Source organism: Heptranchias perlo, chromosome 3 (genome assembly GCF_035084215.1).
Source record: "Heptranchias perlo isolate sHepPer1 chromosome 3, sHepPer1.hap1, whole genome shotgun sequence".
Taxonomy (NCBI): Eukaryota; Metazoa; Chordata; class Chondrichthyes; order Hexanchiformes; family Hexanchidae; genus Heptranchias; species Heptranchias perlo.
In genome coordinates, this window is record NC_090327.1 from 85,174,015 (window position 1) to 85,198,137 (window position 24,123).

The 24,123-nt window shown below is 45.0% G+C and overlaps 1 long non-coding RNA gene across 1 annotated transcript; it reads left to right on the top strand.

Moving 5' to 3' along the window:
- The first annotated feature begins 323 nt into the window (after positions 1 to 323).
- Positions 324 to 23,517, top strand: LOC137306755 (uncharacterized). Its single transcript, XR_010958930.1, has 4 exons — positions 324 to 363; positions 8,017 to 8,115; positions 22,477 to 22,610; positions 23,278 to 23,517. It is a non-coding gene; the product is annotated as an uncharacterized lncRNA (long non-coding RNA).
- The last annotated feature ends 606 nt before the right edge of the window (positions 23,518 to 24,123 follow it).

Here is a 24,123-nt window from a genome sequence, read left to right on the forward strand (position 1 = left end):
ACTTCTGAGAGTCTGTATGACCAGTCCCAGCCAATAAAAACAAAAGTGAAGTCTGCTAATGAGTTCTGCTTCCCATTTCAGAAAATAAGAAGTGGAGGAGTTTCCTGAGCATTGGTGTGCTAGTCTGATAATGATGTCACCAGCAGACTCCAACCAGCTGCCATGACTATTGCAAGTACCAGCAATCACTCTCATTCTTTTTAATTAATTAATTAAAACATGTAAGTTTCGGAGGGGACTTGACAAGGTAGATGCTGAGAGGTTGTTTCCCCTGGCTGGAGAGTATAGAACTAGAGGGCGTGGTCACAGGATAAGGGGTCGGCCATTTAAGACTGAGATAAGGAGTAATTTCTTCACTCAGAGGTTTGTGAATCTTTGGAATTCTCTATCCCAGAGGACTGTGGATGCTCAGTCGTTGACTATATTCAAGGCTGAGATAGATAGATTTTTGGATTCTAGGGGAATCAAGGGATATGGGGATCGGGCAAGAAAATGGAGTTGAGGTTGAAGATCAGCCATGATCTGATTGAATGGCGGAGCAGGCTCGAGGGGCCATATGGCCTACACCTGTTCCTATTTCTTACGTTCTTATGTTGCTATAATTAACATTTAAAAAATGTGGCTTTTTCTCCCACTCCAGGGAGTAGATCTCGACTTTACGCGACAGTGTAAAACAGGTGATAGTCAGTCGCAGCCCATTTTACATCTTCCTGATTTTAATTTCCATTAACTTCAATGGAAATAAAAATCAAAGTCAATGGAAATAAAAATCGTGAGAGATGTAAAACGGGCTGCCGATTCACTATCATCCGTTTTACACGATTGCACAAAGTCAAAATCTACACCCCCCCCCCCCACCCTCAAGAGTTTAGCTATGCAGAAGGTCTGTGCCAGCATAAAGGCACCCATCATATTGGAGTGCATTTCTCCACAGAATGATAGGTTACAGGTTTACCCCTAGAGTAAAGTCTGCCATTATCTCCCACTAGGTTAGCATATTGAGATCTAATTATAAACATTTACTTCAATTTGTAGGACAGAGGTGAGGCGCTTAAATGAGTAAAACATCGAAAGAGATAATCTATAAGCAACCACATCAATTCAGACTTTGTATTTCGTGAAACTAAAACTTGGATCTGACTCTAGAATTCTAATGTATTAAATATATTGCATTACCACGCAGAGCCCTACACTCAGTAAGGACTCAAACTGGCCCCATGAAAATCTTCCGGCATGCTGTCAGTCCTACTGTGCTCCTCCCCGCCACCCACATTAAGTACACACTTTCGGCTTGGCTCCGCGGGGAAGCTGCCGAGTTTCCCACGTCCTGATCGGCGAGTCGCCTGTCAGCACTCGCCGAGCGCCGGCAGCCGCCAATGTTATGCAGATGAGGCCTGAACATCAAAATGGTTCAGGCCTCCCATTGGTGTCATAGCCGATAGCTCCGCCCACCACCCACTCGGTTTGCGCCACAGTTGGAAATCGCCCCCAGTATTATCTGAGACACACATTTTGTGTTGGTAGGTTTTGTTATTTTTCTTTTCATTAGGAAGAGAGAATTCTCTGTTCGAGTATAAGGACTTGAACTTATTTCAAAAATTAGTTGAGGCTAAAAATATTTTATAAAAGATAACAATTAGGCAGTTTGCCAATTGAGGGGCTGATGGGAAATTCGGTGACTCCTCCACGGAACCGAGCCGAAAATACACGTTAAAGTTGGGGGGGTTGGGGGGGGTAGGCTCGGAAAAACTAGTAGCAGCTGGAAGATTTTTCTGGGGCCAGGAGGATTGTTAGTGTCCTCTTTCATAATGAGTTTCTTCACTCTGATTGCACAATCTGGCCACTGGGATCCCACAAGTCAATTAAAATGCCTTCTGAATGTTTTTTTCTCAGTAACTGACATTTCTATGTCCAAAATTTAAACAAAATAAAAATAAATTATACATTTCACAATAATATGGTTACATTTATCCGTTGAATTATCCTTTAATGTCTTCATTAATGTTTTTACTTCAAGGCCTCAGCCACTCCCAAAATCCTGCAACGGGCAATGCAGTGCAGTTGCTTTCATGTCTTGTTGCAGGAGGTGACACAACTCTGTGACAGCCTCCATGGACAAGCTCCTCAAAGAACTGTAGTTATTTTGTCCTGAGCCTATAAACTCTGTTGGGAGGGTGAGGAGTCCTCCTTCTATTTTCTCTCCCTGCAGCTGTAGCTCAGTTACCTCCTTCCTCCAGCTGCTGCTACTCTTTCTCCTCTTGCCAGAGTGGAATTTCCAGAAGGAATCCCATGAGGAAAAAAGTGTGCTGCCAGAAACTTCTTAAGAGTTCAGAACACTCTACAGCAACTAAAAGCACTTTGAAATTGTCTGAGTAATAAAAAATATATAATAATGTAATACAAGCAAAATGTCTCCCAAAACTTTCTAGTCACTGGAAATGTCCGACTCCTGACTTGTACTGAGCACGACTTGTGCGCTGGTGGTAGCAACATGGGCGGAGATGAAAATGGTATTGGCGGGGGGTTTAAAACTTGACCCAATTTTCATTTTCTATTGAGGCTCCCGCCTGTTTGCAGCGGGACCTGTGGCTGCAGTTTATCAAAGTCTGCCCGAAAATCGGAATGGGCAGAAACCAAGTGGTAAGTCAGCGCTTCAACTGTAAGCGCAATTTTCATCCCATTACTGCCCCGCTTTTAAGTGCAAATGGGGCGGTAGCAACACAAAAATCACTCCCATTATGTTTACTCTTCATTTCTTGGCTACAAAAATTACAAGTGGGTATACTCAATATACCCTCCATTACATGCTAGCAAAAATGTGCATACACCTGACTCCAAAAAATATAAAAAGAGCGTCTGCTCAGTATACTCCTTTTATCCCAGGTCCTGGGTTGAAATCCAGATTAATACAGGGGTCCAAAGTGAAAAGTACATGTAGTTTCAAGCCAGTCCTTAGAGGGCATGAGCCCCCAACACCAAACTAGCTGGAGGTCATCATAAACTTTGGAGTTTCGTTCAGACAGGTCATTGAAATGGCAGATGTGAGAAGTAAAAATGTCACCGTAGGTGCAAAAGAGGGAACTGTTCTGAGACTAAGGGCCCGATTTTACCAGGGGTGGGGGTTCTCAGCAGGTGGTCAGTCGGGCTTGTGAAAAACGCGCCGTCCGAGTTGAGTGCGTTGCGCGCGCGATCGCGGGATGATTGATGTAATTAGCCGGCAGGTACGGGTTCCCCGCTTCCCAGCTGCGTGCCGGCGGCCTGCGCATGCGCATTGACGTCTGAGCGATGGTGGAGCTCTATTTAAAGGGGCAGTCCACCAAAGCCCCTCCAGCCACAACCTACAGTCCATGAAGGATGGAGGAGCGCAGGGGTAAGGCTGCTCCCCGATTCACGGACCACGCCCTCCAGGTGCTGCTGGACGGGGTCCGTATGAGGAGGGAGACGCTGTTCCCCACGGATGGAAGGAGGTGCCCTGGCAGCGCCACCAAGAGGGCATGGGAGGAGGTGGCGTCGGAGGTCACAAGCAGGGGAAACACCACCCGCACTTGGATTCAGTGCCGGAAGAGATTCAATGACCTCACCAAGTCCGGGAAAGTGAGTACACTAACGCACTCTGCGTCACTCCGTCTTCCACATCACCTCAAACACCTCACAACCCCATCTCCACTGACAGCACAGCGCTCCCGCACCAATCCTCACAGCCACCCAACTATCATCTTCACAGTGCCTGCACGTACCCACCGTCCCTGTCCCCACTCGACCACTACCACACACCCCAATGCCCATACAATGGGATGGCCATGTGGCACACGCATCCTCCCATCCATCTGGCACACGCTCAACCCACTCACACCAATGCTTGAAGCGTCTCACATTGCAATCATCACTCAATAACGTTTTTGTGTTTTGCCCTCACAGGAGAAGAGGTGCAAGAACGCACGCGAAAGGGTACGCATCGGAGGGGGCCCGCCACACGAGGTGGCTCTGACAGACGCCGAGGTCTAGGCGTTGGAGATCAGCCACACGCTACATTGCCTGTCCGTGGCGGATGGCGAGGCTGGTTCTGGCGAAACGGCCGGTAAGGGAAAGCTGGCACTCAGCACTCATGAGCGCGAATGATCTTAGCATCACATGGCATATGCCGCACCACCACATTTGGACACATGCCTGATATTGCCCTCTGTTCTCTTGCAGGGCCGTCTGCGATCGACGTTTCCGTTGAGGGCGATTCCTCAGAGAACATGCCCGTCTCTGAGGGTGCATCGTCACACATGAGCCTTGCATCCACCAGCGCAGATACACACACCTCGGTGGGTCCCCCCCCTCAGTTAGTTGGGATTGCACATGGTGAGTCACCGCGCACACGTGAGCATGAGCAGACCCTGGTGGCAGGGTCAGCCGCGGAGGGTCTGCGTCGGTGGGAGCATTCTTCTCCAGGCTCTGCTCAGCCGGACCCAGATGCTGAACCCAGGGGGCCACCAGTCAAAAGGAGAGTCGTCGAGGGGCACCAGCACATTGCCAAGGTACTGGGAGAGATGCCACGCGCACTCTCCACAATCGCACGGAGGATGGAGGAGTCCAACTCCTGCATGAGGGGAATGGTGGCACAGGTGCAGGAGGGTATCGCCGAGATAGTGTCGCAGGGACGTGAAGGCATCTCTGAGATAGTGTCGCGGGTAGGTGTGGGAACGTCTGCAGTGGAGGACAGGCTAGCCTCCCTCGAGCGTCACGCACAGCTCACCAATGAGTCCATCCAGGCCCTCACAACGGCTGTTCGGATTCAGGGTGAGCAACATTCTGCCGCCATCAACAGGTTGACAGATACATTGGAGATGGCCTTGCAAGGTCTCACCCACGTCATCCAAACTGCCGTCCAGCAGGGTGGAAGGGGTGATGTGGGCCTTGGCCATGAGAGGGAAGATGGTGAACGGGGAAATGGAAGTGTGGACGCTACTCAAGGCGCCCCCACGTCTCACCCGTTGCCCCCCTCTCAACCAGTGCCCGCAATAGTCCATCCTCTCCAGGTGGCCGAGTCTGCCCCTGCACAGGTGCAGGAGGAGCAGTCTGTGGAGGTGACCCCACGGGCACCGAAACCCAGGCGGCGTCGGCCCAAAGCATCTACCAGGTCAGGGCACGAACAGGAGCAACCTGCCACCACCTCTGCTGGAGCCACAGGGGTAGCACCACGTAGGGGTACCAGGAAACGAAAACCCAAAGTTCCGTGAGCACACAGGGATTGCACCAGGGTGTTTGTCTATTTGTTATCTTTTTATTTCCAGTCTTTGAATGGCAACACAAAATAAACTCACTTTTTCTCACCAATGCTGCCACCTCTTGTCCATAATTCTGCGGCTTGTGCAATATGTCCCTTCCGTGCGCCTCATCATGACGACGACCATCCCGTCCCACCCATTGGGCATAATACAGTGGGTGCAGGTGTACAGGCACCACTCTTCTGTGGAGGGAGCCTGTATGGACCTTCGTCTGTGCACGTTATGACATGTGAACGCCTCACACAGTGTGATGTTAGGAGAACCGTTGGCATATGAGTGCCTCCCTGGCCTGACGAGCACGCAGGTGAGCCGGTGTTCGGGCCATGGGTCGTTCTTCCTCCTCCTCTCGCTCGTACTCCTCCTCTTCCTCCTCCTCCTCCTCCTCCTCATTGTCGTCCTCAATGTGGGTGGCGGGTGTGCATGGGGCCTCCTCCAGCGGCACCCCTCTCTGTAGTGCCATGTTATGCAGGGCACAGCAGACAACTATAATTCGTCCCACTCGGAGTGGTGTGTATTGGAGCGCTCCCCCGGAACGATCAAGGCACCTGAAGCGCATCTTGAGCAGCCCTATAGCCTGCTCAATTGTAGACCTGGTAGCAATGTGGCTGTCATTATATCGACGCTGCGGCTCGGTAATGTGGTTCCTCAGAGGTGTCATAAGCCACGTGTGCAGGGGATATCCCTTGTCGCCGAGGAGCCAGCCGTTGCCGGTGTTGGGTGCGTGGAAGAGGGGCGGGACGGTGGACTCCCTGAGGACGAAGGCATCGTGGCAGCTGCCAGGGTATCTGGCGCACACATGTAGGAATATCTGGCGGTGGTCACAAATGAGCTGGGCGTTCATGGAGTGATACCCTTTCCTGTTGATAACCAGCCCTGGCTCATGTGGAGGTGCCCGTATTGCTATGTGGGTGCAATCGATTACACCCTGCACCCGTGGGAAGCCAGCCACGTCATGGAATCCAACCGCCCTCTCTGTCTGGCTGCGCTCATCCATGGCGAAGTTGATGTAGGTCGAGGCCCTGCGGAACAACCCATCGGTGACCTGCCTTATGCACTTGTGTGCAGGCGACTGACAGACCCCGGTGATGTCCTCCGTGGCACCCTGGAAGGATCCGGAGGCGAAGAAGTTGAGGGCAGTGGTGACTTTGACGGCGACGGGTAAGAAGATGCTGCTTGGTCCATCCGGGATCAGCTCGTCATTAAGGAGGCTGCAGATGTCGGCGACTACCTGGCAAGTGACTCTGAGCCTACGTATGCACTGCTGCTCAGAGAGGTCCATGAAGCTGAGCCTCGGTCTGTAGACCCTGTGCAGAGGGTAGTGCCTCCTGCGACGCATCTCTCTCTACGGTTGCCCTCCATCCTGCTGTGCAGGTGGATGTGCCACAGCACCGTGTTGTGGGGATGCACGTCTCTGAGGCGGACGGCGTGGACTGCGAGGCTGCTGAGGCTGGTCATGCTGTTCGTCCTCCGAGGATGTCAACGCAGCACCCATCTGGCAGGTGTAGGTCTGCGGGGTTGTGCACGGTAGAAAAGTGTGTCCTCGTACAGGGGTTGCAGTTCCACACCGGTGAATCTTCTTGCTTGGAGGAGGGTGGTGGAGGGCAGGCATTGCCCAATGTTACGGAGTGTCCTCCTGCGTTGGTGAAGGCTCTCTCCCCCCCACCTGTGGAATGCACCTTGGCAGCTGCCACGGGCTGCTGGCTGCAACACATCCGTTGGGAGTGAGAGTGTTTCCCCCAGTATGGGAAACAGTCTCATTTCAGCGTAAAATCCCACACTTGTTAAAAAAACAGCTCAATCAGGTCATTTAATGACCTGAAATAGCTACATAAATACTCTCAAGTGGAACCCCGCTGGCTTTAATTGCCTGCGGGATTCCCACCTGCGGGGTCTGTGCGCGCACGCCGGCGCGTTGGCGTGGAACCCGGAAGTGGGCGGGATCGAGGCGCAATCCGGTCCCGATAGCGGGTGCTAAAATCGGGCCCTAAGTTTAAGGTACATTTTGGCAATACAATATGCTGCATCAAACCTGCACTATACTTAGCCTAAAAGTGCTTAATGCTGACATTGAGTGGAAAAGTGTTATTATCCCTAGTACTGGTGTTCCTCATATTAATGAGTACAAAATTCAGCAATAAAACTTTTTAAAAAAGGACATCTGTGATAATTGATGCTTTGGGATAACCTTTTCTTTCAGCTGATACGATGGGATGTTCAGGGCTTTAGAGTTCTTCAGCTCATAAATTGGGGTGTTCTGGGCTGTGGAGTTCTTAGCTGATATGATGGGTGTTCAGGAATGTTTTTCCTTCAGCTAGAATGATTGAGTGGTCAGGGCAGTAGATTCCTCCATGGCTGCCTTCAAACCCATCTGTGACTCTCACTACTGCAATTGGGTTAGGTCCCAAAGTTTTTCTTTCCCTATTAAATTGTAAGCTCTGCTGCTAGGTCATCCTTTATATAAAACTCACACAAGAACTCTTAACTTCCCATTCAAGGTAGGGGAGCTTGGTTGACACTCAAAGCTGAGTATCCAACTTACACTGTTCTGATTAAATGTCCAATATCAGGCTGTCCCAATGAATATCTGGATTTTGCAATCCTTCTTTATTAACATTTTTTTCCTGCTCTTTAGGTCTACAACAATACCCTGGTGTGAGTCACCCTCAGACTCTCACATGGGGAATATCAAATGGAAACCAGGTGCTTTCCCAATGATTGAGATTGTTGCATTATTGTATTGCAGATAGAATTGTTGGACCTGTTTGTATTGCATAATACAATCTTAAACACGAGGGAACCAAACCAGATCATAGCATGCCGGAGCACTGTACAACACAATATGGTACGTACATTTTTATAGTACAATCAATAAAAAAGTACAGATAGATTACACTGTTCACGCTCCAGTCTTACAGTGCAAGCTGTGATTTGGGGAGTACTTGGTTTCCTTTTGTTATCTTACCATGAGCCTCAAATCTATTTTATCTTGAAAGCTTACAATTCTAACACAAGTTCACTTTAAATAACAAATCCCACAAACTTCTACTGGATGAATAAATCATTCTACAAAAAATGATGCTACAAGTGCTAGTTTTATTCTCGTCATAAATATGGTCATAATAATTTAAGTAAAGATTCGAAATGCACAGCTTCCAGATAAATCTTGAAGAATGATGCCTCCGGCTGTGCCTGCAAAAATTTCTAATGTTATGTACTATGTAGCATAGAGACTGAAGGAAATAGGCACTGGATTCATGAAAATCATAGTAAGCTATTTCTACATAAAATTCCGTTTATTACTTTTTAGTTAACATATGGATCTAGGATCTGGCTGAGATGGCTCCACAGCAGGGTAGGTAAAAAAAAAACATTGCCTACCATTTCTTCAACGGCCTCCCTGTAGAACTGAAAAACACATACGCCCAACTAGTTTTTCCATAAATTTTGCAGAAGGGTCCTAAAACAGACACAGGAGCCTTCTTTGCATATTTAAATTGATCCAACGCTGCTTTCATGCGACTACCAGGGAGGACTAAAAACAGCAAGGACCAATATGGTGGTGGCCATGCCACTGGCGTAGATTGGACACAGGACCTCAGTCAGAAATTGATATACATTGCACCCGTTTTACAGCCGAAAGACAGGCAAAACATGTGCCAATTTCTACCCCAATATAACTAATGCCGCCATCATCTTAGGTTCAAAACAAAGAACATACATCCTCTGTTTTTCTCCCAGTCATCTTGGGAGAATGATTCCAACTGTTGTCAGACCACAGATCAGGGCTAGTCTGAAAATTGCACCACCCTCCAAACAATGGCCCAGATTTTGCTGGAGCAGGACATCGCATGGTAGGTTGTTACATAAGGTTAAATCTCACGGGATCCAAGGTGAGGTAGCCAATTGGATACAAAATTGGATTGACGACAGAAGACAGAGGGTGGTTGTAGAGGGTTGTTTTTCAAACTGGAGGCCTGTGACCAGCGGTGTGCCTCAGGGATCGGTGCTGGGTCCGCTGTTATTTGTTATTTATATTAATGATTTGGATGAGAATTTAGGAGGCATGGTTAGTAAGTTTGCAGATGACACCAAGATTGGTGGCATTGTGGACAGTGAAGAAGGTTATCTAGGATTGCAACGGGATCTTGATAAATTGGGCCAGTGGGCCGATGAATGGCAGATGGAGTTTAATTTAGATAAATGTGAGGTGATGCATTTTGGTAGATCGAATCGGGCCAGGACCTACTCCGTTAATGGTAGGGCGTTGGGGAGAGTTATAGAACAAAGAGATCTAGGAGTACAGGTTCATAGCTCCTTGAAAGTGGAGTCACAGGTGGATAGGGTGGTGAAGGCGGCATTCAGCATGCTTGGTTTCATTGGTCAGAACATTGAATACAGGAGTTGGGATGTCTTGTTGAAGTTGTACAAGACATTAGTAAGGCCACACTTGGAATACTGTGTACAGTTCTGGTCACCCTATTATAGAAAGGATATTATTAAACTAGAAAGAGTGCAGAAAAGATTTACTAGGATGCTACCGGGACTTGATGGTTTGACTTATAGGGAGAGGTTGGATAGACTGAGACTTTTTTCCCTGGAGAGTAGGAGGTTTAGGGGTGATCTTATAGAAGTCTATAAAATAATGAGGGGCATAGATAAGGTCGATAGTCAAAATCTTTTCCCAAAGGTAGGGGAGTCTATAACGAGGGGGCATAGATTTAAGGTGAGAGGGGAGAGATATAAAAGGGTCCAGAGGGGCAATTTTTTCACTCAAAGGGTGGTGAGTGTCTGGAACGAGCTGCCAGAGGCAGTAGTAGAGGCGGGTACAATTTTGTCTTTTAAAAAGCATTTGGACAGTTACATGGGTAAGATGGGTATGGAGGGATATGGGCCAAGTGCAGGCAATTGGGACTAGCTTAGTGGTATAAACTGGGCGACATGGACATGTTGGGCCGAAGGGCCTGTTTCCATGTTGTAAACTTCTATGATTCTATCTTGTGGCGTGCCCTGTTAGACTTATCCGTGCATGTTTAGCTTTTAAAATTTTTTGCTAACAAAATTGCTGGAAATGTGAGCTAATAAAGATGCAGCGAGGGCAATAGGGCATCTGAGGCCTTGATGAACAATGGATCAAACAGCGATATTTCCTTAACCAATAAGATTTAATGATTGAGAAAGAAACAGAGGAACGACAGAGAAGGTAATGGGGCAAATTAGAGTCAAATCAGGTGTAGAAAGATAAAGAGAGGGAAAGAAAGACTGGATTAAGAAAGAGAGGAAAAAGAAACAAGAAGGAAAAGAAAAAAATGTTTTAAATTTAAAATTTAACATTTTTAAAATCTCCAACAACAATTCACTACCTGAAGGAATGAGACTCCAAACTTATAATTGTTCACTTTCTGGGCAAGAGAGGTTGATTGGCAGTAATTAACAATTATCACGTTGTTAAAAGGGTACTTACGCTGTTCATTACTAGACTTAACTTTCTGTGGTGAGTTTAACGGGCGATTAATGTGCAAATGCAGGAACTTCATGAAAATCACGGGAAGGTTAAGGGCGAGATGCCGTTTTCGTGAAGCTAACGGCGGAGCAGCACAAATCGGCCAGCAACCTGTGGCAATTCACAATTCACGGGGCATCATTTACTCCACACAAGTTGCTGGCCGACTTGCGTAGTTACAACTGTTTGTGTCATTCAGACGCCGTAATTTTTTCAGCAAAATCTGGGCCGTAAAGTCTAAAGTGCTGCTCTTTTAAGGTGTCCAAACTTAGAATGTGTGGAACACATTACAGTTTAGATTTTATACTGTGCATAGGAAAAACTTTGACTGGTCATTATAATATGATCTCTAAATGCAGTTTTGCAGCAATTTGTTCTTTTTTTAAAAAAGTGAATGTTATTTAAACCAGCAGCTTTCACTGAGCTTGTTCAGTATGTACCCATCGCCACAACCATATTCATCTCTTCATAATAGCTTTATTACATTAAGGAATGTTATACCACAATGTAGTACAATAGATGGCAAGGGGTTGTATAAGCAACTGGGAAATATAATATTTACACAATCCACTTTTTCTTCACATCTAACAGGGAGTACTGCAATAGCAAAACAAATAAGAGACATGGTACAGATCGTATAGTGCAGATATTGTGGTTAGCTTATTCAAGTGCTCTCTCAAGTGTATTTTGCCAATATTAAAATAATGAAAGCATTTGAAAGTATTATTTTACAGCCAGTAATCAAACAGCGGAAGAATGCTAAGGGGTGCTGCCTCGTTCTGAGCCTACCAGCGTGGGAGAAAACAAAGGGGAAAAAAACTGCCTGCTTAAATCTTTGGCCCAACTGGCTTAGGCTCACCCTCTTGGAATGGCAGGGTGCCATAAGGTTCTGTGTGTTCTGCTGCATTAGCACCCCTGTTGTGCTGCTACTGGTGCAGGCACCTACGACCAATATGGTAATAACCTCATACCCAAGTTTTGGGACAGGGTCATGACGGGGCCAGGGCAATGGACAACATTTTCCACCCTAATATCTATAACTTAGCTTGAACACCCATCATGTGCACAAACAAGAAGTGAAATATGACCTTGTGATTTGAAAAATAAAAATAAAAAGCCTTCATAAGTTTTTTTTTTATTCGTTCATGGGATGTGGGCATCGCTGGTGAGGCCGGCATTTATTGCCCATCCCTAATTGCCCTTGATAAGGCGCCTTCGTGAACCGCTGCAGTCTGTTAGAATTAGGACACAGTAATATCCATCCCCTGTTCTATTCAGAATGATAGAGCTGGGCGGGAAGTAAGAGTATAGGCTGCATGCTTACTGTGCTGATGGAAAATGATGGCGTGAAAATAACCAAGGAGAGAGTTTGCTGGATTTGGTGCAAATATCAATTTGTTCCATTTCTGAACTGAAAAGCTGTACCCTGATGTCATGGCTCTTAAAGTGCTGCTCTTGACTTAGTTACTAGGATGTGCACAGGTTTAATAACCACTTGTTTTTTGCTCTCTCTGGTTGATTTTTCACCTAAATGAGTCCAGAATTAACCTACCATTCCACGGCAGAACTATTTGAATTACATTATCATTATTTATAGTAATTTAAAGCGAAGCACTTTGTGAAATTCATGAGTTGACACTCCTCTGATGGTTCTTCCTTCTTTAAATGGAGCCACTTTAACTCCACTCAGTGCCTCTCAGACTGCTTAGAACTGAATTAGAACTCAGCAGGTCAATAATCAACGCCACAAACTTAACTCCTTCCAATCCATGGTACAATCTATTATTGTGCCATTTGACCACCCTTCATATTTAGAGGAGATTTTTATTTTAACAGAAATCCCAAGATAATTAGAATGTAATTCAAATGGTTATTTTCATGCAATCACTTTCCATCAGCACAGTAAGCATGAAACCTATATTTGTGGGCAGCATAACATGCTGTTTCAGAAGAGAGATAGGTGTAAAGGGTTATGTGTTCTCCTGCTTCCCAGGGGCATCTAAGATCACAAAATATTGACCACAGGCCTTAAATGACAGCTGGGGTGGAACTCAGGGCAGTTAAATCAGCAGTGAATCCCTACGTCATAGCTATCATGATTCAGACTCTTATCAGATGCCTTGTCTTAACGTCCAAGCCAATAAGCCCCCTGTACAAATAACTTCTTGCTTTTTATGAACCAAACCAACTCTCTGATATAAAAACAGAAAATGCTGGAAGCACTCTGCATATCAGACAGCATCTGTGGAGAGAGAAACAGAGTTAATGGCCTTGATATTAACCCCCCCCTCCAAAATGGGCGAGAGAGGGTCAGAGGGTGTTAAAAAGTGAAATACAGGGAACGCGACCCCAAACTGCCATGCACGTGCGACCACCGCCTTTTTTAAGGTGACAGATATCAGGACATCCAAGTGGCCCACCGTGGAGAAGCAAGATGCTTAATTAACGTATTTAAATTGGGCTCCCACAGTGCAATTGGGAGCCCAACTTAAAATTTACTGTTGCTGCACGAGTTTCCCAGGGGTCGGGCAGTTAAAGGGAGGCGGGAGCTGCTGGCTGCACAAGTTAAGTGCCTCTTTCAGCACTCCTTGTGGGCCAGGAGGAGCAGGAGCGCACCCCCCAGGTTCCTTAAGAAAGTCTATGGCCTCCCCACCCATCCCCAGGCCTAATTGCCGACCTCCACCCAGCCCCCCCCGATCGTGGGCCTCTTCCCCCCTCCCGATTGTGGGCCTCTCCCCCGTCCTGATCGAGGGCCTCTCCGACCTCCTGATCGCGGCCTCCCCTCCTCCCCGATTGCCATGGTCCGTTACCATGGGTCCCCGGCTGTGGCCTCCTGCCACTGGTGTTCCCTGCTACCCGTCGATCAGGCTGTCCATTTGGCCAGCTGCCTGGCGGGAGGCGGAGATAAAAAATGTGAATGAGGTCCTTTTTTTTAATTCGTTCATGGGATGTGGGCGTCACAGGCGAGGCCGGCATTTATTGCCCATCCCTCATTGCCCTTGAGAAGGTGGTGGTGAGCCACCTTCTTGAACCGCTGCAGTCCGTGTGGTGAAGGTTCTCCCACAGTGCTGTTAGGAAGGGAGTTCCAGGATTTTGACCCAGCGACGATGAAGGAACGGCGATATATTTCCAAGTCGGGATGGTGTGTGACTTGGAGGGGAACGTGCAGGTGGTGTTGTTCCCATGTGCCTGCTGCTCTTGTCCTTCTAGGTGGTAGAGGTCGCGGGTTTGGGAGGTGCTGTCGAAGAAGCCTTGGCGAGTTTCTGCAGTGCATCCTGTGGATGGTACACACTGCAGCCACAGTGCGCCGGTGATGAAGGGAGTGAATGTTTAGGGTGGTGGATGGGGTGCCAATCAAGCAAGCTGCTTTGTCCTGGATGAGCTTCTCGAGTGTTGTTGGAGCTGCACTCATCCAGGCAAGTGGAGAGTATTCCATGACACTCCTGACTTGTGCCTTGTAGATGGTGGAAAGGCTTTGGCGAGTCAGGAGGTGAGTCACTCGCCGCAGAATACCCAGCCTCTGACCTGCTCTTGTAGCCACAGTAATTAAGTAGCTGGTCCAGTTAAGTTTCTGGTCAATGGTGACCCCCCAGGATGTTGATGGTGGAGGATTCGGCGATGGTAATGCTGTTGAATGTCAAGGGGAGGTGATTAGACTCTCTCTTGTTGCAGATGGTCATTGCCTGGCACTTGTCTGGCGCGAATGTTACTTGCCACTTATCAGCCCAAGCCTGGATATTGTCCAAGTCTTGCTGTATGCGGGCATGGACTGCTTCATTATCTGAGGGGTTGCGAATCATCAGCGAACATCCCCATTTCTGACCTTATGATGGAGGGAAGGTCATTGATGAAGCAGCTGAAGACGGTTGGGCCTAGGAAACTGCCCTGAGGAACTCCTGCAGCAATGTCCTGGGGCTGAGATGATTGGCCTCCAACAACCACTACCATCTTCCTTTGTGCTAGGTATGACTCCAGCCACTGGAGAGTTTTCCCCCGATTCACATTGACTTCAATTTTACTAGGGCTCCTTGGTGCCACACTCGGTCAAATTCTGCCTTGATGTCAAGGGCAGTCACTCTCACCTCACCTCTGGAATTCAGCTCTTCTGTCCATGTTTGGACCAAGGCTGTAATGAGGTCTGGAGCCGAGTGGTCCTGGCAGAACCCAAACTGAGCATCGGTGAGCAGGTTATTGGTGAGTAAGTGCCGCTTGATAGCACTGTTGACGACACCTTCCATCACTTTGCTGATGATTGAGAGTAGACTGATGGGGCAGTAATTGGCCAGATTGGATTTGTCCTGCTTTTTGTGGACAGGACATACCTGGGCAATTTTCCACATTGTCGGGTAGATGCCAGTGTTGTAGCTGTACTGGCACAGTTTGGCTAGAGGCGCAGCTAGTTCTGGAGCACAAGTCTACAGCACTACAGCCGGGATGTTGTTGGGGCCCATAGCCTTTGCTGTATCCAGTGCACTCAGCCGTTTCTTGATATCATGTGGAGTGAATCGAATTGGCTGAAGACTGGCTTCTGTGATGGTGGGGATATCGGGAGGCGGCCGAGATGGATCATCGACTTGGCACTTCTGGCTGAAGATGGTTGCAAACGCTTCAGCCTTGTCTTTTGCACTCATGTGCTGGGCTCCGCCATCATTGAGGATGGGGATGTTTACAGAGCCTCCTCCTGCCGTTAGTTGTTTAATTGTCCACCACCTTTCACGAGTGTGGCAGGACTGCAAAGCTTAGCTCTGTCTAAAGCATGTTGCTTCCGCTGTTTAGCATGCATGTAGTCCTGAGTTGTAGCTTCACCAGGTTGGCACCTCATTTTTAGGTACGCCTGGTGCTGCTCCTGGCATGCTCTTCTACACTCCTCATTGAACCAGGGTTGATCCCCTGGCTTGTTGGTAATGGTAGAGTGAGGAATATGCCGGGCCATGAGGTTACAGATTGTGTTGGAATACAAATGTGCTGCTACTGATGGCCCACAGCGCCTCATGGATGCCCAGTTTTGAGCTGCTGGATCTGTTCTGAATCTATCCCATTTAGCACAGTGGTAGTGCCACACAACACGTTGGATGGTGTCCTCAGTGCGAAGACGTAACTTCGTCTCCACGAGGACTGTGCGGTGTCACTCCTACCAATACTGTCATGGACAGATGCATTTGCGACAGGTAGACCGGTGAGGACGAGGTCAAGTAGGTTTTTCCCTCGTGTTGGTTTGCTCACCACCTGCTGCAGGCCCAGTCTGGCAGCTATGTCCTTCAGGACTCAGCCAGCTCGGTCAGTAGTGGTGCTATCGAGCCACTCTTGGTGATGGACATTGAAGTCCCCCACCCAGAGTACATTCTGTGCCCTTGCTTCCCTCAGTGCTTCCTCCAAGTGATGTTCAACAAACCGTTAGGTTTGGCAGGACCTCCGCTTCCCCAGTCTCGCTAGGTTTTTCGGCCAATTTTGTCCTCAACCGCACCCTCCCCCTTCCAGCCTCCCCGTAAATATTGAGGCAAACGTTTCAGGTTGATGACCTTTCATCAGAACTGAGGGCTATGAGGGAAGAGGGCTCTTTATTTGAATCCTGAATGGGAACAAAGCCCAAGAAGCAGCTCATCTCAGTAGAAAGGGCACATACTATTTGGTGAAGCTCCCCTAGCTGGCACTCACCCTGGTTAAATAGTATGAGATTGTTAGTGAGCGGAAAATGGTGTCTATGTAACCTAGGATAATCCACAAGTGATCTCTGAAGCCAATCTGAGAGTTCAAAGTTCAATTAAGGTTCAAACTGGCATTGGTTTTGGCATCATGTGAAGAAACTCCTGAACTGTCAAGTGGTCAAAGATATTTAAATCTAATGGCTGGGTATTGAAGGTGTATGGCTATTTTGACAGTGAGTGGGAATTATGGCTGAGCAAACAATGTTCTGAAGGAAGATGTGCGAGAAGAGTAACACCTGAGTCACCACTGCTGTACTCAAACCACAGACTGTTAGATATATTCCTCTGCACATTTGTCACCATTGTAGCACAGGCAAAGGATACAGGCAATATATGTACAATAGACTTTAGCATTTAGTGATGGAGTTTAAAGTTCCTAGAGAGAAGGCTGGTTATACAGCCAGCTTACTGATAATGGCTTGGGTTCCAGTTCCAAAACAAATATAGAATAGGATTGTTTGCTGGTATCCGTAGAAACCACGGTTCTTAGGATCCATGTCTAAGCTCTAAACCAAATTTAGCCATGGCCCCCTTTCTTCACGTTTTGTGATGATGTGTCGTCTGCCATCACCAGCAGCAAATGTGCTTTTATAAACAGCAACCAAAATAATCTTTCTTTTCTCTTAAAACACACAAAATAAGAAAAAAAAGCAAGTTTTCTTGAAGCAGGTACATGTCCTGTGTGCTGAGCACAATTCACTGATCTCATTTAGCTACTTTCCTCAAAATGCAAAAGACACAGGCCATATATTCCTCTGTTTCCTAATTATACCAAAAAGGTAGTTGTGAGTAAAAAGTTTGTAAAGAAAGTGCTAAACACTATTTGTTTGTGTTTAGCTCTGATCTCACCCTTAAAAATGGGTTAAAGTACATTAATGAAAAGAAAAATGGCCAATGTTTGTGTGTTAGGATTTTATTATGGTCATTAATGAGGAACACATGCAGTTTTCCTTAGCTGTAGAGTCGACTCAAAAGGTATTTTAATCCAGTTTAGTCCAGTTTAATGAACAGCGAAGTCTCAAAGTATCAGCACAGCAGTGAGAGAGTGACTAGCGCAGTCAATTTATTAGCAATTGTCATCCAGGTTCCATGAGCTGCAGAGATAACTATTACATTATTTATCAGCTTCTATTCTCCACATAAAAAGAGAAACAGGAAAAAGTAGACTGGGTTCCAAGAGATGAAAAAAATGCCCCGTATAAGCAGCAGCTTAGGAGTAAACTTTCTTTTTAAAGTAGTATTGAAAAATGCGTACTTACATGTATTATTAAAGAAAGATAAAGATTTGCATTTTTTAGTGCCTTCCACAACCTCAGGATGTCCCAAAGCGCTTAACAGCCAATTAAGTACTTTTGAAGTGTAGCCACTGTTGTAACATAGGAAACACAGCAGCCAATTTGCACACAGCAAGGTCCCACAAACAGCAATGAGTTAATGACCAGATAATCTGTTTTAATGGTATTGGTTGAGGGATAAATATTGGCCAGGTCACTGGGGAGAACTCCCCTGCTCTTCTTCAAAATAGTGCCATGGGATCTTTTACATCCACCTGAGAGCAGAAGAGGCCTCATTTTAACATCTCATCTGAAAGATGGCACCTCTGACAGTGCAGCATCCCCTCAGTACTGCAGTGGAGTGTCATCTTAGATTTTGTGCTCAAGTCTATGGATTGGGACGTGAACCCACAACCTTCTGACTCAGAGGTGAAAGTGCCACCAACTGAGTCACAGCTGACAAAAATGAAATAGGATTGCTGGTGTGAATATGTTTTACTTAGATTAAAAAACTGTCATCTTTTCCCCTCTGATTATTTGAAAAAAGAAATATGGACACTGCACCTATATGACAGATTACAGAATAAAAAATGCATAAATTGGGAGACTGCAAATGTCATACGAATATAGAATGCTAGGAAAGTTCTGTTTATATATTAGAATGAAAATGACATTGGTAGAATAAAATTGACAAAGCATGGCACACCTGCAGTATTAGACATGCATTTCTTTTCTTAAATAAAATTTATCACTGAGAATATTTGAATCAGAAATATATATTTGTTTACAAAGGTAAAAGGTATTAAATAAGAACATTTTTGACTTAATCATATTTACAATATGTCAGCTCCTCCCTAAAACTTTAACAAATATCTTAAAGACAGAAAATGAAAAAAAAACCATCATTTATAATTTTAGGTTATAAGTAGGAATAACATTGGGTCAGATTTTGCTGTCGCAGGGCATCTAATGGCCTCTGCCATTAGTTACACTTACCCCTGCATCCTTCAACTCAAAAAGTTTTGCCCACAAAGTTGCTGAAAGTGCGAGATGATAAAGATTAAGGATTGGGAAATAAACACAGGAAGGACTGAGAAGGAGGGTGAATTAAAGGGGGTGAATTCAATGTCAAATCAGGTACAGAAAGATAAATAATGAGAGGGAAAGAAAGAATGGATTAAGAACATAACAAATAGGAGCAGGAGTAGGTCATACGGCCCCTCGAGGCTGCTCCACCATTCAATCAGGTCATGGCTGATCTTCAACCTCAACTCCACTTTCCCGCCTGATCCCCATATCCCTTGATTCCCCTTGAGTCTAAAAATATATCCATCTCAGCCTTGAATATATTCAATGACACAGCATCTGGGGTAGAGAATTCCAAAGAATTATAACCCTCTGCGTGAAGAAATTCTTCCTCATCTCAGTCTTGAATGGCCGACCCCTTATCCTGCCCCTAGTTTTAGACTCTCTAGCCAGGGGAAACAATTTCTCAGCATCTACCCTGTCAAGCCCCCTAATAATCTTATATGTTTCAATGAGATCACCTCTCATTCTTCTAAACTCCAGAGAGAGTAGGCCCCTTCTACTCAACCTCTCATCCCAGGAATTAATCTAGTGAACCTTCGTTGTACCGCCTCCAAGGCAAGTATATCCTTCCTTAGATATGGAGACCAAAACTGTACACAGTATTCTAGGTGAGGCCTCACTAAAGCACTGTACAACTGTAGTAAGACTTCCCTACTCTTGTACTCCAACCCCCTTGCAATAAAGGCCAACATGCCATTTGCTTTCCTAATTGCTTGCTGTACCTGCATACTAACTTTTTGTGTTTCTTGTACGAGGACACCCAAGTCTCTCTGAACACCAACATTTAATAATTTCTCACCATTTAAAAAAAAGTATTTTTCTATTTTTCCCACCAAAGTGAATAACCTTACATTTCCCCACATTATACTCCATCTGCCACCTTCTTGCCCACTCACTTAATCTGTCCATATCCTTTTGCAGACTCTTTGTGTCCTCCTCACAGCTTACTTTCCCACCTAGCTTTGTATCGTCAGCAAATGTGGATAAGAGAGAAAAAAAGAGACAGAAAGGAAAAATAAGAAAAAAATTACAAATTTGACATTTTTAAAATTTCCTAAAACTATTCACAACCTGAAGGAATGAGACTCCACAATTATAATTGTTTATTTTCTGATCAAGACGTTGATTGGCAATCATTAATAATTATTACATCGTTAAAAGGGTTCTTACACTGATAGTTATTAGAGTTAACTATCTATGGTGAGTTTAATGGGCAATTAATGTGCAAATGCAGCAACATTGAAAATCACGGGGAGGGTAAGCGTGAGGTACTGATTTCGTGACGCTAACGGCGGTGCGGTGCAAATTGGTCAGCAACTTGTGGTAAATCGCAATTCACAGGCATTGCTTCCTCGCTACAAGTTGCTGGCCAATTTGTGCATGCGTCGTTCAATGCCGTTATTTTTTCAGCAAAGTCTGGCCGATTATGTTGACCTATCTGATCTAATTTTTCTTAGACTTAAGATTAAAGTTCTGTTCAAGGAGGTGACGGGTATATAACTGAGGAGGTGGTCGGTATATGACTGGAGCTGGTAATAAGCCTTAAATATAGAGGTATCAAAGAGTGTTCTCCCAAAAGATAATTTAATGACAGACAGAACCATTAGAAATATAACATCAAAATTAAGTTTGGGTAAGAGGGACATTATGGGGGTGAGATGGGCTGTTCAGACCTGGGAAAAGAAGAACAGCACAAAGCTGGCATAAAATATTTTTAAAATTCTCAGCTATAATGCCCCCCTTGTTATATCAAGAGTTAGGCTAGTTCTCAAATACCTCAATATAACAATGGCATAGTGCATTTTACACCTTTCTTGAGCAGGAAAAGCAGGACTACCACTGAGCTCCAGAGCACATGCAGAGATTCGTGGGTAAATCAGGATTTTCTCAATTTTAATTGAACCATTTGCTACAAAAATGGTACACTCCACAACTGCATTATGACTTTTATACAGTTAAGTGGTTTGTTAGCTGCTTCAGATTATTGTTATATATGTTATGATTGGCTGCTATTTTTTTCATTTGCACTAATGAAATTGCATTCCCAGGAAGCACACAATGCATTCCCATAATTTTGTTAACAGTAGTAAATTATGATGAAAATTGAGCAGTTAGCCTGTTTCTTGACGAAAGTAGAAAATATGGACCAGAATTAGTTATCCCAACCATACTTCAAAGTTAAACCTCATACTCAACAGTAGAGTTACCCTTTTTCATGAAGCAAGAGATTCAGCTCCAAAGATGGACAAATGTTATGCCAATATCTTTGTGATGCAGACATAAAATGAATCCGGGTGATGACAAATATGACTCCCAGAAATTTGTATTCCATCTAGATCATTTTGACATGAAGTAATAGCAGACTCCACCACGTTATAATATTAACACAGAAACAAATCACATTAAAAATGCAATAGGACTTTTTAACAAGATCATCGCCATTTGGAAAATACTTGCAATATTTGATTGTTGCATAATGAAACTTAAGTTATGGTGCTCAGAGGTATAGCTCATGAACTAACCAGTAATGTTGATATAGAATTTAATGTATTAGAGCTTGCTAGTTCATTTTGAAAGTGACATCTATGACAGCACTGACTTAAATCTGGAGGAATGACAATTTTTCTGAAGTAATTCTCAAACATTGTTTAAGGTTGGCGGGGGGGGGGGGGGACGTGGAGTTACTAACAGAGTTGATTCTCAAATATTCTGAAAATACTAAAAGATGTTCAGATTTTTAACAATTGTACTGTTTATTTTCTCTTGAGCTGAAGTTTCCATTATTGCCTTCCCTCCCCCAATAGCTGCTTAGTGCCACCCACAAAGATCACAGAAGGAAAATGTATGACCTGCACTCAGTCTTAAACGATCTGGACATGGGTTTTCATCTCCTTAACAAGCAATGATTGCATAATCGCCAGACTGGACTGTAAGCAGCAAAAATATGGAAAAACAAAGATTGTTTCAAAATGTAGCTTGACTCTGCTTTTTATTGTGCTTTTCAACATTTAAATTTTATGTTCCATGAATCCTCATAAGGGTACAATTCTTGGAAAATATGTTCATTTTGTAATTTATCTGGTGCTGTTTTCCTTCACCCTAGCTCTGGTTCAGTCAGACTAAGAGACCATCATATCTGTTATTGTGGCTGGCTTCAATTCATGAGCTCACTCCCATTTGAGGAGCGGGCCCTGCAGATGCAGGGTTGGAATTGTAGGAGGAGGCAATGAATGTGAAAGCAGGAGATGTGGCCCCCTCCTCAAAATCTGTACCCTCACCACTAACTCGATCCCCTTCCCTTGTCACTGTATCAGGCTGAACCAGACTGTTCACATCCTCAGTATACTGTTCAACTTTGAGTTGAGTTTCCAATTCTATATCCTCTCCATGGCAAAGGCCACTGTCAACTCTGTCAAACTGCACGCCTCTGCCACTACCACAGCCACAGCACATCTGCTACTTATACATGTATTTGTTACCTCTAGCCTCAATTATTACAATTCTCTCCTGGCCAGCCTCCCAATCTCCAAAACTTAAGATCATTCAAAACTCTGTTGTTGCTGGCCTACAGAGGCTCCTGAAGGTAATTTAGCCATCAAAATGAGCACGCTAATGGATTTTTGATATTTTCACAGATTTTTTTTGGAGAAAGCTGGGTTCATGCCTCCTTTAGCCCGACCTTGTGATAGAACCATGTGGACATTGAACACAGCTAAGGATTCTTCCATACCCATTCCTAAATGAGGTTATCTTTTAAAATTACTGTCTGGTAAGAGCAGCTTGCTTTGAGATTTAATAGAAATGTCAGCCAGCCAAAACATTCAAGAATGCAGCTTGAAGCTTTTAGTGCTACTAAATACCCAGATTTCCGATTGATGTCTGGCTCACAAAACAATAAAGCAGATTGGAAAACAACACTTTCCTTTAATGCATAATGTATTCTCAAATAACCAATGTTACAAATCACAATTTGCTTGTTGTGTTTAAGGGTGCATTTATAGTAAACTGTAGCATTGATGCAAAATGTTTATAGTGTAAATGTAGCCTAAATCTGAAGGCAGGGCTCAAACTGACATGGAGTGAAAGGCAGTGAGACTCCACTTTGGAGTCAGTTTGGGCTTTAACATCCACTACACAAAGTTTAGCAATGATTTGAAGCAGCTTCATGTCAAGGCTACATTAGTGTGAATGCACTAACAAATTCTGAAAACTCAACCCTAAAATGTTTTATCTTGAATTTTTCCACACACATTTCAGCCAATGATAACTCATGGAAATAGGCAGTTTCAGATCCTTGAAGTACTTTCATTTTAAGTAAGCATTGCCTTTCAGCTGGAGGTTATACCAGGTTTGTGCTTTTGAGAACAGTGGCTTGAAGGTTATTTAAAGAACAATCTTTTTCCACCCCATGTAATTTTTTTCCTTCCTCTCTTTAGGTTACCCCAAGTCACATGCGAAAACAGTGTGATAGAGAACAGGCCCGAAAGGCAACTGTTCCCGGGCTTCGATCAACTGCATTCAGTCCAAGTGTGTAACTTGTGGATGACATACTATGGCTTTCTTCCTTCCCTGTGGAGAAACACCCAGCCTGGGTTCTGCACCTTCTTTCTCTTCCCCTGAGCCACTCCCCAGATCAGGAATTTGCCACAGAATGCTTCCTACTATTATGTAATCAATTGTACCATTGTCTTTAATAAAGGAACATTGAGTTATTACAGGACTCGAGGTGATGATCTATTTTGCACCTTTGTACTATTTTCAGCTCTACTTTAAATAATTTTAGTATTTCAAATCCATAGATGTCATAAGAATACAAGAAAGCACAGAACAAAGACCATTTGGCACTTCAAGCTCTTTCCTTCCACAGACCATGTGCAATCTATCCTATGATGTGCTCTGCCAATTTGCATAATCATGAGGAAAATTCTGCCAAACATCTTGCCATCCCCCAAAGGAAATCAAAATTGATTCCAAAATATCCATTTAATCATATAATCTCCATTAGTCTAACTTGTTTGGCGGCTTTTCGGAATCAACAATTCCATAGCAGCACAGTAGTTTTATCTTCTATTGGTTTTTGATTATAAAATACGGTAAGTCCACACCACTTACATGGTCCACTCCTATCACGGGCAGCCGCCTATATCGGGCAAATAGCGCTAACCATATCCATTACCATAGAAGTCAATTACGAAGGCGCCGCTTATAACTATTTTGCGCAGTTCCATAAATTCTTCGCACCGCATTAATCCCCTGTACTTTGATTTAAAAAACTCAGCTGA